The sequence below is a fragment of the Molossus molossus genome, unplaced genomic scaffold, assembly GCF_014108415.1.
Source record: "Molossus molossus isolate mMolMol1 unplaced genomic scaffold, mMolMol1.p scaffold_m16_p_3, whole genome shotgun sequence".
Classification (NCBI taxonomy): Eukaryota; Metazoa; Chordata; class Mammalia; order Chiroptera; family Molossidae; genus Molossus; species Molossus molossus.
Window position 1 is genome coordinate 52885808 of NW_023425366.1, and position 13256 is coordinate 52899063.

At 36.6% G+C, this 13256-nt stretch overlaps 1 protein-coding gene and 1 non-coding gene across 11 annotated transcripts in view; both read right to left on the minus strand.

The window, feature by feature from the left end:
- Positions 1-13256, minus strand: part of AP3B1 (adaptor related protein complex 3 subunit beta 1) — a 281299-nt gene that overhangs the window by 60993 nt on the left and 207050 nt on the right. The gene's annotated exons all lie outside the window — the stretch shown is intronic.
- Positions 11582-11644, minus strand: LOC118643006. The gene has a single exon (XR_004961902.1). It is a non-coding gene; the product is annotated as a U7 small nuclear RNA (small nuclear RNA).

Here is a 13256-nt window from a genome sequence, read left to right on the forward strand (position 1 = left end):
TACATTTTTTTGGATTCATGTAATGCTAAAAGGCAGTATCAACAGCAAAGCAGTTCCGTGTTTTCCTAGCCTGCCACCTTTCTTGTGCTGGAGCACAACTCTTTTTTAGATATGTGCTTGACAGAAGTAATTTTCTCAGCGATGTAATAAACTAACATATTAACAATACAGCCCTTTGAACTGACACCAGTGGAAATGGTCTATAATGATAAAGCCAGAAAACAGGAAAAGATGAATTTCATTCATTTAACACACTTTTGATGCGCACTCATTATGTATCAAGCACTAGGAACAGAAAGGCCAATAAAATGGCCCTGTCCTATCTTACAGATACTCAGAGACTAAGTCCTATTAGATCTAGAATATACTTCTAATGAACACTTCTCTTATGCTGACGATGTTTGCTAAAGTAACTTCACTTCTATTCACTTAATTTCCCATAAACTTCTAAAAATTTAGAATTGGAAGGGATCTTAGAAATAATCTATTACAGTCTTCTAATTTCACAGATGACAATCTGAACTGAACTCAAATTTTGGTGTACTAGTTTAAATTTATAGGATAATTTTGTCAGGTCACACAATCAATTTACCAAGGATGTCAAAGCTTCACTGACAATGTGAAATAAATAAGTTTATGAAATTATGTATTTTAAATGCCATCTTATTATGAAAATTTCCAAATGTACACAAAAACAAAGAATAATATAATGAACAAGTGGTACTCATCACTAAGTTTCAAAAATTATCCTGTTTAATCCAATCTTTCACTCCATTTCTGAATTATTTAAAAGCAAACTGTAGCTATGATCTACTTTTATCACTAAATAGTTTGTTTTTCTAATAAAGATTTTTAAAGAAAACGTACTATTCTCACACCACGAAGAAGAAAACAATTCTCTTTAATTTCATGTAAAATACAGCCAGTGTTCACATTGCCCTATCATACATGTCTTTTCAGAGTTGGTTTGCTTGAATCAGGATTCAAACAAGATACACATATTACATTTGGTTTGTATCTCTCTTAATCTAAATTATGCATTTTAAAGCAGAACTTAACTGAAATTTTGTTTGTTTTTTTGAGCATAAGTGTAAAGGAGATCTTCAGTATTAATTTAATAGATGGGGTAGATATTTATATATTCAGTAATGTGGAACAGCTGCAAATTTAAAGAAATAACCCTTATTGCTAGGGCTATAAAAGCTGTCTGCAATTATATTCCTGAATGACTTGAATAACAGTGTGTCTGATATATTCTAAGATAAGTGGCTTTTACTTTTCTTTGCTATTAGGGTCATATACTGTACTTATCTATTTTTTACTCAATGCTCTCCTCTATTTAGTAATAAATTAATTTCTCAGTGTTAGTTGGGCATCTGCCTGCCCTACAGTTAAATTAATTTTCTTTTCCTTTGAAGAGAAAGTTTTATAAGTATTACAATAATATTTTCCATGTTTAGGTCAGGTTTCTTATGTCAAAGATTTAATACTATTAAAATAATACTTATCAATTTTCCATACTATGTCTTGCCATATGTTCAGAAAAATTTTGGCAAGCATTTTAAAAAGAACAAAGGTAACAAAAATTAACTTGGTTGATGTATGATTGAATAATAATACATGACAGGCCAATGCACAATAATCTAAGATATCTTAAAGCTTAAAAAACAGTATTTTTCGCTGCAACTATAATAATGCAACACATGCCCTGGCCTGTTTGGCTCAGCGGTTAGAGCATCGGCCCGTGGAACAGAGAGACCCGGGTTCAGTTCCCGCTAAGGGCATGTGCCTTGGTTGCAGTTTGGCCCCGGCCCCGGCCCCGGCTGGGGTCACGTGGTGGCAACCACTCGATGTGTCTCTCTCACATCGATGTTTCTCTCTCTCTCTTTCTCCCTCCTGCTCTATCCGAAGATAAATGCAAAAATGTCCTCGGGTGAGGATTAAAAAAAAAAAATAATGCAACACATGCAATTGGAAATATAAATTGATAGTAACACAAAGTTCAACCAACTTTGGATATGTAAAATAAAATTGCCATAAAAGATTAAATATTGTCTAAAAAATGATATTTTTAAACTTCAAATCATTTCCTATTATAGTACATTCAATTATAATAAATAAAAACTAAAAACCATAATCTTAGAAGTTGGTAGATATTCAGTGAACTAAGCTCTGAAAAGAGTCAGGCCACAGCAAGCAAAAGGAATGACTCACCACAAAGTAGAAAGAAAAAAAAAGGCAAGGCTTTCTTTACTATCTTTTCGATAATCCTCAATGTCTTGCAGATTTATATAAATATTTTCTTTGTTTTGGTGGGTGACTTTTTTTTAGGCAGTAATTCATAGTTCATTAATAACTGGTTCATTAATAACTACAATGAGCATATCATAAAATGTATTCTTCATGGTTTCACTATAATATCAACAAAGCATTATGAGTATTATTCACCAGTCAGGACATAGATTGGTAAATATTTGCTTAAGTCAAACAAAAAATGTTTTTCAAGAAAAACCCTGCAACTAGAAATGAATTAGTCTCTTTTTAAAAAGTAGCTCCTTTTAATAATCTAGGGAAGGAAGCAGTGATGATGCTCTGTTATGAACTATGAGACCACTGAAGCAGCGTGGAAATAGAGTTGAAGCAGTAGTATGGCACACCTTAAAGTTTAATTAAAAATGAAAGCTACTTGCCCTGGCCAGTGTGGCCCAGTGGTTGGAGTGTTGGCCTGGGCACCAAAAGGTTGTGGGTTCGATTCCTGGTCAAGGACACCTACATGGGTGGCAGGTTTGATCGCCAGCCCCGAGGCATGTATGGGAAGCAACCAAATCAGTGATGTGTCCCTTGCACATTGATGTTTTTTCCTCTCCCCCTTCCCTTACTCCCTCTTTCCCACTCTCTCTAAAAATCAATGGAAAAAATACAGCCAGCCCTAGTTCATCGCAGGTAATCAGTTCCAGACTCTACCGCGATAAATGAATTTCCGCGAAGTAGGATTCTTTATTTATAAATCGAATGTTTTCGCAGTTAGAGCATAGAAAACCTGTTTACGACTTTCTAAATACGTTTTTTAACATTAGAGCCCTGTAGACATGAAATAACACCCTTTAGTCACCATTACACTCATATTACCAATATATTAGAGAAAATAAGGCATATCAGACATTACAAATATATTATTATTGTACATTTAATTACACACACACAGTTCCTATACACAACCACTAACCTATGAAAATAGTGCAACATGTTCTATGATGAAGCAATGAAGATGAAGAGATGTACTGCACAGTAAAGAAGAGCAAGGTTACTGCTCCTCTGAAGGCACGACCTCAGTAGGACAGTCTTCAGGTGATGCGGTATCCACCCAAGGACATTTTTCCATTTTTGTTCAGAGAGAGTGGGAGGGAGAGAGAGGAAGAGGGGGAGAAAGAGAAACATTGACGTGAAAGGGACACATTGAGTGAATGCCACCCGCACAACCCAACCAGGGCTGGGACAAATTGCAACCGAGGTATGTGCCCTTGGCGGGAACCGAACCCGAGTCTCTCTGGATTGCAGGCCAGCGCTCTAACTGCTGAGCCAAACCAGCCAGGGCAAGTGATGCAGTATCTTCAGCAGTTGTGCCATTGTCTTCTGCTGAAAGAGCACTAGGAGTAAGCAGTGGGTGTCTAGGTGCGTGGCTGAAGAACATCGTGACAAGCAGTTGCTGGCACTGTCTTTTCGTATGTGTGAGGAGGCTTTTGTAGGGTTCTATCACTCCATCATGTGCATTCTAGAACCGCAATGCAAGCATCATATGTGGGTCCCATTAGCCAATCATGTCCTGTACTACCTTAATAGTTCTCACGACTTGCAAGAGACGTTCAAGTGTAAGGCCAACTTCCTCCTCCTGACCCCCAGGAATGTCTGGCTGCTTTTTCTCCTCCTCACTCGCAGACTTAGTCATCTCCACCAGATCCTCATCAGTTAAGAAATCCAAATGTGTCTCCAGCAGCTCATCCATGTCATCGCAGGTCATATCCATATTGAACACCTGTTCTGGATGATCCTCGCCCTCTTCAAGATCTTCTGGAATGTGTTGTTCAAGTAGTCCTCTGCTGCAGGCTGGTCAGAAGAGGCAGCCTCTATGTGGAGAACAACACTCTTCAGATGATGCCTCTTCTGGAACTTCTTGAACCAACCCCTTGCTCGCCGTGAAATCCATGAATGTTGCAGAAGAGGGTCCTGGTTGATGTTCGTCCACCGTAAAGCGCTGCTAGAGCTGCCTTGCCTTCTCCTGGATGATCAGCGAATTCAACAGAATGTTTTTCTTGCAGCTGTTGCTGATACAAATGACAAGGCAAACTCTGTTTTCATGATGAACTTATTACGACTTGTTGAAAGAGACAGTAGCCATTGCACGAATGTTCTTTTCATCTTTACGGATGGAGTGAACGGTAGACTCATTCAAGTTGTAATGGCAGGCAACCTCCACGATTTTCTTGCCATCTTTGATCATATCCAAAAGTTTCATCTTCTCCTGGATGGTAAGCATCTTCCGCCGGCCCTTAGTTTCATCATCAGAAGCTTAGAAGAAGCAGCATGTTTAGGAGCCATCGTGGGGCTTAGATACAAGTTCTCAGAAATCGCAAACACTTACAAGAGCAAAGATGCTTCTGATGTGTAGCGATGTAGAAGCGTGTATGAGAGAAACAAACTTGCGTGAGCCTGAGCCAATCAGTGGCCAGGATAGAAAAGGGATAGGATAGGCAATCAGAGAACAGCACACTCTGATTGGCTTGGTTTCACCACACCCAATTTTTTGGAAAACAGTTATTGCCCACACACCAGGAGTGGTCGAGTGGTTGCAATTGCATTGAAGAATTTGCAGGGGTGCTTGAATACATAGGCCTACAGTCCATACATACAGTAATCTTAATTTTAATTATAATACAGGGGTGTATAATTGACTCAGACAATCACGTGCATGCTGTATCATTTTCACTGTCTAGATCAACTTTTTAATGAATATATTTGAAAAAACCACGACAGAGTGAAACTGTAAAAGTTGAAGCGCGAAGTGGCGAGGGACAACTGTATCCTCATGTGAGGATTAACAACAAAAAAATCAAAGCTACTCAAACCCAGAAGAGAATTAAATAAAAGAATAAGATGGGACATGACTATGCAATGGAAGCACAAAAAACTGTCATATTTTAATTAAAAAATGTTTTCAATTTAAGCAGACCCAGGCCAGTGATTTTTCATTATTTTTACCACAGTTCCATGACTACTGACATTTTCATCAGAACAAATAAAGGATTTTCCCCAAATCTGAAATGACAAAATTATTTTTAATTTTGACTTATAATTTCTTCCTCCTCTAAACTCAAAGGAATTTGATATTAGCTAGACTTGGCTCTTAGCCTGAGGCTTAAATATACCTTAAGTTTTTACAGTACAGTGTAAATAATGTAAATTTTTATAAAGATTGTTCTCCTACAATATCAGAAAACAAACTATCACAGATACATTTGTTTTGGAAATGAGATCTCACATTCAAGAAACATCTGGCACATGGACTAGTAAATGCTTATATTCAACAAAGACTCCCTCCAAAGCAGTCTGTCCTGGGAGACCCACTAGAAGCTGGCACTGTGGCAGTAGAGAGGCAGACTGGGAAACAGTACTAAAACGCCCTAGCCTAATACAAATGGGGGGTGGGGGGTGGGGGGTGGGAGGTGGGGGTGGAACTGATTGAGAGAGATCTAGTTAAGAAAAAAGTCCACTTCAGAGAATCAGAAATCAACTTCAATTACAACTGTCATCATTAGTTACACAATTATTCTAATAATTTCAAATACTGTTTAGTAGGTTTCAGAGTGAATCAAATTCTGCTTCATGAATTATGATTTGCTTTTTTTTCCTTACTGTTTTAAAACCAACAGAGTAACATCCCAGACCAAAAGCATATCTGCTAGATCCTTTTTATCTTCTAATTAATTTCCTATAACACAAACAGGGTCAGGGCCTCATCCCTAATCATGGACAGCTGTAACTTCAATAGGTGCCAATCTGTCAATGGCAAAAGCTATAATACTAGTTGCTAGCCATTTTTCTTTATTTTAATTTTTTAAATTATTTTTAATCCTCACCCAAGTATATGTTTATTGATTTGAGAGAGACAGGAAAGGGAGCGGGGGGGGGGGGGGGGGGGGGAGAGACAATGACCAGTTGCCTCCCATACATACCCTGACCAGGGATTGAACCTGCAACCTAGGTCTGTACCCTGGTCTGGAACTGAATCTGCAATCTTTTGGTGTATGGGACGATGCTCCAACCAAATGAGCCACCTGGCCTGAGTGCTAACCATTTTCCTATATTCCTTAGATAAAGAACTTGACAGAACTATTGCTAACCCTAACTGGAGGTGCAAAAATGTGGTTTGTGTATTAAAAAATGCTTTTATTTGCCTCACTCTGCCAGCCCAAATTCAAGTTTATTAATGATGGGTTTCCCTCTTCCTATCCTTCAGCTTGTAAATCCTTGAGGGGGTGGGGAGCCTTAATTACCTGGCTTCTTGGTCATACTGACAAATTAAACACTACCTTTTTGCTGGTCATAGGAAATTCAATGCTAGCTACCCATAACATCGTGCAGAGAGACCTTAGTTTAATGGTGCTGTTGCCGCCATCTCCACCCCCCACCCCCCACCCCCCCACCCCCGATATCTCGAGACTTTATTCCTTCACTGAGTAGTGGAGTGACGCTCCTTAGTGCCAATTCAAGGAAAGCAGGCAGTGGATAGTATGGGCTGTAGAAGTGTCCCTTCTACTTCTTATGAGAGAGGAAAAGTTCAGATTTCTAAATTTTAAACTGTTAAATGTCAAAAAGAACACTTGTTAGATTTTAAGCTATAGAGGAAAACAGGTGGTACTGTGGAGTTTAGCCAATATAAGATAATAGTATTTATGTACATAATCAGAGAAATAACAACAAATAATGGCAACTTATAGCCACATAAATTCCCAAAAGGAGAAAACTACGTTACAAAATGAAAGTACTTATTATGCTTTATAATTTATACTGTATAATTACAGACCTTTGAGGCACTTTAAAAAAAATGTTTCTACTGAACTGTAAACTCCTGAGGGCAGGACCTAGCCCATCTTGTTCACTACATATCTCTAGTACCCGCCTCATATTATGGCCTGAACAAATACTTGTTAAACGAATAAAACACTTAATTGGCCTATGTGTAGTAAGAAATTTGGTTTCACTTAAAGAGAGATCTGGACTTTGTTTTAGCTCTTGAGAGGTAACCTCTAAACTCTTGGATTTTCCCCAATGATAGCAGTCTTTATAATTCATGGTAGGCCTCTGGGGACCATACCTATCTGGTAGTTTATGCCCATGAAGTGATTCATGGTGGGTCCCTAGATATCTTATGCTAAGGTATTATTAACTCAGGATGAGAAGTGGCCACACCAGAAACACCAATCATATAATTAAAGGACAGGGGCTTTGGACCACTGATAATCAGCCGGACTTGGAAAGGAGGGCTAGAGACTGAATCAACCATGTTGCAATAATTCAATCAATCTTGTCTACATAATAAAGCCTCAATAAAAACTCCAGAAATTTAGTAAGCTTCCCTGGTTGGCAAAACGCCATGGCTATTGCCACACCTCAATGCCAGTAAGGTAACCATGAAACTTTGAATTTGGAAATTATCCAGAATCTCCTCTATGTGTCTCTTCCTTTGGTTGGTTCTAATTTGTATCCTATTGTTATAATAACATGTTATCTTATATCTTGCTTTCCTGAGTTCTCTGAGTTGTTCTAGTGAATTATCAAACTTGAGGGTAGTTTTAGGAAGCCTCTAAACTTGCAGTTGGCCTTAGTAGTCTTGGACTGACTTAACCAGTCTGGAGGACTTGTACCCTTAACATGGAGTTTGGCTAACTCCAAGCAGCATATTGTATCTAACTGGGCTTCTCTTTTTGCAATTCTGATTTCTCTTTCATGGGCTGTTCTTGGAATTAATTACTATTTCTCAATATATTACCTCTACATTCTATAGTGATCACTTTTTTTGTTGTTTTGTTAGTCCTCACTTGAGGATTATTTTTACCATTGATGTTTAGAGAGTGTGGAGGGGGGAAGGGAGAGAAAGGAAGGGGGGAAGGGAGGAATGGAGGAGGTGGGGGGAAGAGAGAGAGAGAGAGAGAGAAACATCAATGTAAGAGAGAGACACTGATTGGTTGCCTCCTGCACACGCCCCGAGTGGGGCTGGGAATCAAACCCACAACCTACATATGTGCCCCTTGACAGGGAATTGAACCTGCTACTCTTCAGGTACCTGCCTGTGGCTCTAGCCATTGAGCCACACAGGTCAGGGTGTGATCACTTTTCATAATGAACATTCCTGCACCCTCCTAAATTAAAATCCACTTAGGGACTGTGATTCATAAGGTTCAAATCTGTTATATTATAACAGCTAAGTCTGTGCTTCCTCACTAATGTGCCACAAACAGATTAGAGGTGGGCTGGAGGAGGGGGTACAGGGTAGGCTATGGTAGCTGGAGCACTTGGGCTGGGTACCTCTCACCTCCTGTAGCATTCTGTTCACCCAAGAGCATACTACAAATATTATCATTTTTCTATATGCATTGTGACATGAAAAGATTGAAAAGCAGTGAGTTAAATTACTACAATTTTCCCATGACAGTATGTCACTAACATACTTCTCCAGCATCAGACTTGGTTATTCCAACTATATGTCATATACTTTGGCCACACTAAACTACTGTTTCTCCAATACTCCTAGTTCATTCCCACCTCAAGCATTCACACACACTATTTCCTAGGTCAGTGATGTCATTCTTGCTCTACTCCAGACACCTAGACTGTTATTATTCTTCAAGATTCAGTTTCAAGGTCACACATGTAAATTCTTCTCTAAGATCTTTGTTGCCCCATGGCACCGAGCAGATGCATACCTCTAGTACAGCACTTCCACAATGAAATGATTCCCATTCCCCACCCTAATCTGTGAGTTTACTGATACTACTCTCTACGACTAACCTCCTTCTTTCACTCATTTTACTTAGCTCTTTCCTTTGTTGCCACTTAAAGCGTGATTTTATAAATTAAATTATCGCCATCTTATAAATTAAAAATTGAAGTTTACACAAGTCAAGAATTGTCCATAGTCACAATGACAGTGAGTAGTTCAGTAAGGGTGGACATCAGGCTTTGGACTCCAAATTCAATGCATTTCTTAAATGCTGTCCTGGCTTTCCAAATGAATTCTTGGTATTTTAAGCTGAAACTCTAAAAAGCATTATTTCCACAGAAACCTCTTGACCTGTGGATAGGTGCTAAAGAACCACCACGAAAGTACTCTATTTTCATCATGGGGAATCCATAATTTGGAGGACTGCCTTGAGAGCCATATAGAGCTCTAAGGTTAAAACTCAGAAGTCATTTTTTCCCCATAGAAGTATAAATCTTATATATTAAGTGAACAAATCAATAAACTTTCTTATATCACTAATTTGAGAAGAAACATAAAGAATGAGACAGATTTCATGCTGATGTTTATCAGCAGAAAACAGATTAAAATAGTTTTCAGAGGTGATTTTAACTGCTGAATTCACTTTAATACTCTTGTACCTCAAATATACAAAAAGTCATCTAAACCAGAAAAAACTGGACTTTCACTCCAATATTTCTAATATCAGAGGTGAACAATTTATTCTTATTTTACTTTATTCTTATATGCAAACTGTCTTCCCCTCTTCCTTCCTCATCCCCTCCAGAAGTCTAAAAGTCCGAACATTACTGTTTCTGAGTTCCCTGGGTTTGATGTGTAACAATTTAGAAAGTCTTAGTGTAACAATAATGTAGTAAAACCATTCACTAGCAATTCACTGAAGAATCCAGTTTTTCAGTGAAATACTATAGCAGGAACTAAAATGTTTCTTCATCTTTAGCCATCTATTATTCAAAAGCCATTAGTTTCATGTAAGACGGAAACAAATACAGTATGGTGTTTATACATCATCTTTACCATACAGGTTTAAAAAAAGGTCTGTTACAATGATAATATTTATTAGAAATTGTATTTGAAAATCTATGTGCTAAACATATAATTCAAAGAGAACAAATACTTAAAGTTTTCATTTGAAAAATATTTAGTGTGAAAAAAATTGTTCTTTGGGTTTCATTGCTAATATTTTGGTAATTTCAAAAAATAAAATCTACCTATATTATACCAAATATACATAAAAAACAAACTTAAATAATCCACTGAAAACATAAAAATCATCTATGGACTAGGAAGTCATCAAGTAATTAAAAAATGTTTTATCTATTTTCACAAACATTCAGATCATCACAGCATAGCTATTTTTATTGTTTCGAAATTCTGTTTTAGGTTCATTGATTCTCAGAATATCAGAATTAAAAGGAAACATGGAGACCTGTCCTGCCATCATTTTCGAGTTGAGAAAACCAAAGGATTTTTTCAATATCATCCAACTAATTAGTAGTGTTGATTCAGAAAGACTTAGATGTTAGATGCCAATAAAAAGAAATCCTAGTTATTAATATACATGTTTCCCTTTCTACTAAAAATAATTGCTTTTTGGATAGTAGATTAGAGAAACTCTGGAAAATACTAAAAAATATGAAGAAGAAAAACAGAAATCATATTCTCATCATTCAGGAAATTTGTTAACATCATAATGCATTTTCTTCTACTCTTTCATTTTCCCTACAGTTAAAAACACAGAGTACATTTGTAAATGTACACTTTTACAAAACTGAGATAATACCTAAAACATATAATATCTATATGTTTTATCACTTTATATCATACAGTATTTTCTCACCACAGTAAAGCAGACATTTTCAACCAGTGTGCCGCAAGAATTTTAAAACATGCAGCACCTGACTATTTAGTCAGGGGCACTGGCCTCTTTTTCCTTAGATTGTCAAAAAAAAAGAAGAAGAAAAGAAAAATATAACAGCCAACACAACAATAGCTGCCTGGTCTGAATGAATCAAAATTATACCCTTTTCTTCTTTTTTTTTGTTCAGATCAGCAAAAAATATATTTTTTGGTTGCTACAGAATTTTAGTAATTAGTTTATGTGCAATAAGATGAGAAAGGTTGAAAATCACTGCATTAAAGTATTTAACTTAAAATATCTTTTACTTTTACTTTGCCATACTTTATGTAACTATCATTCTATCACTAGACGTAGAGGTTATAAACAACAAGGCACATAAATCTTTGTATTTTTAATTATTTCCTTAGGAGAAAAATCTCATGAGATTACCAAGTTAAAGAGCATGTATATTTTGATGACTATATTGCCATCCAGAATGTTGCACTAATTTATACTTTCATCAGTGGAGCAATGTGTAATGTTGGTTTCATTGCATCCCTCATCAATTATGGACACTGGTTTTTGTAATTTTTGCCAATGTCACGGAGAAAATGGTTCTTTAAATTTGTATTTATTCAATACTACTGCTGAATATTTTTTATGTATCTCTTATCTTTAATTAGTTAATTAATTAATTAAGGTTTTAGGGCCTTCTGATAAAAACCAGAAGACCTACTAGACAAATTAAAAAAGAGCTGTAAGCACTATATATTTCCTCTTTTATGAATGTTTGCATCTTTTGTCCTTAAAAGATGTTTTAATGAAGTACAATATACATACAGAACAATAAACGTATCTTAAGTGCTAAGCCCAATGATTTTTTCCCCCATAAAATGAATACATCCATGTACCAGTATCAGCTTCTCTTGTATTCCCATCAATCACTAACTTTCCTAAGGGTAATCACTCTTCTAATATCTAAAACCATGTATTAATTTTGACTATTTTTGTACTTCTGCCCATCTTTATAGTAATAATTTTATTGTTTTAAATTTTTAATTAGTATTAAAACATTACAGAAAGATAGAAAGAAAGCAACACATCATTCAAAAATCATATCATTTAAAGTAACTACTGTTAACCAGGGATGGATAGAGAGATCGAAAAAAAACAAACAAATTATTCTATAGAATTGGATTATAATCTGACTCAAATTGAAGAAAATAAAACTAAAACTAAAACAAAAAACCTCCAAAATGTCAGATTAATGTCCTTTGAGCATATACAATCCATTAAGCACTCTGAGTCTCATTAAAAACAAAAACAAAAGCCTTTTCAATTTTGCATATTACTGACTCATTTCCTACTAATGAAAAAATGAAATAATTAACATGCATCCCACTCATCCTTTCTGTTCCCCACCTACTAGGCTTGATTTCTTTTTAAATCCTCACACAAGGACATTTATCCATTTTTGTTCAGAGTAGGAGGGAGAGAGAGAGAAACATCGATGTGAGAGAGACATATCAACTGGTTGCCTGCCTCACAACCCCAACCAGGGCTGGGGATGAACCACAACCGAGGTACATGCCCTTGACTGGAATCAAACCTGCAACTCACCAGTCCATGGGCCAACGCTCCAACTGCTGAGCCAAACTGGCCAGGGCTAGGCTTGATTTCTTATAACACTATTTTTATTTTATAATTTACACTCATTTCTGTGACCATAATTCCCACTGATATTGATTTTATTATTTTGAATCATCCTTTACTTGGTTTCACCCCCTTTTATCTTTAAAGAGAGTTATTCTCATGTTTCAGAACATGTATGTATAGCCTTTATAAAGGAAGATAACAATTTTCTTGGCTCACAGTTGCTTTCCTTTACAAATCTGTAATAGTGTAACAACAACAACAACAACAAAATAACAGAAAATACTTAGCGCTTAATATTATCTTTATTTTACAGATGAAAAAAATCTGAGACACCAAGAGGTTAATTGACTTGCCCAAGGTTGCTCATTTTGTAATGTGGCAGAGCTCTGATGTGAACAAAATCAGTCTGGCTCAGGATCTTTGCTTTTAACTGCTCCATTTTATACTGCTTTGAATGTCTGCAGTTGGCACATAACTAGGGGAAGGGATAGTAAAGGCTGCAATAGGCTTTAAGGGGGGAAGGGTAGAGATCACAGGACACAGTGAAGATTATATACCATGTTGTTCCTCTCAACTTTTCAAATGTTTTCTTGTTGGACATCATGAGGTGATAACTTGTTTAAAATTATTACTGATCCTAGAACACTTTACATATAAGTACAAAGGTGTATTTCTGCAAGGTTTTAATATACACAATTTTCCAGGAAGGCAACTGTTCCGTGT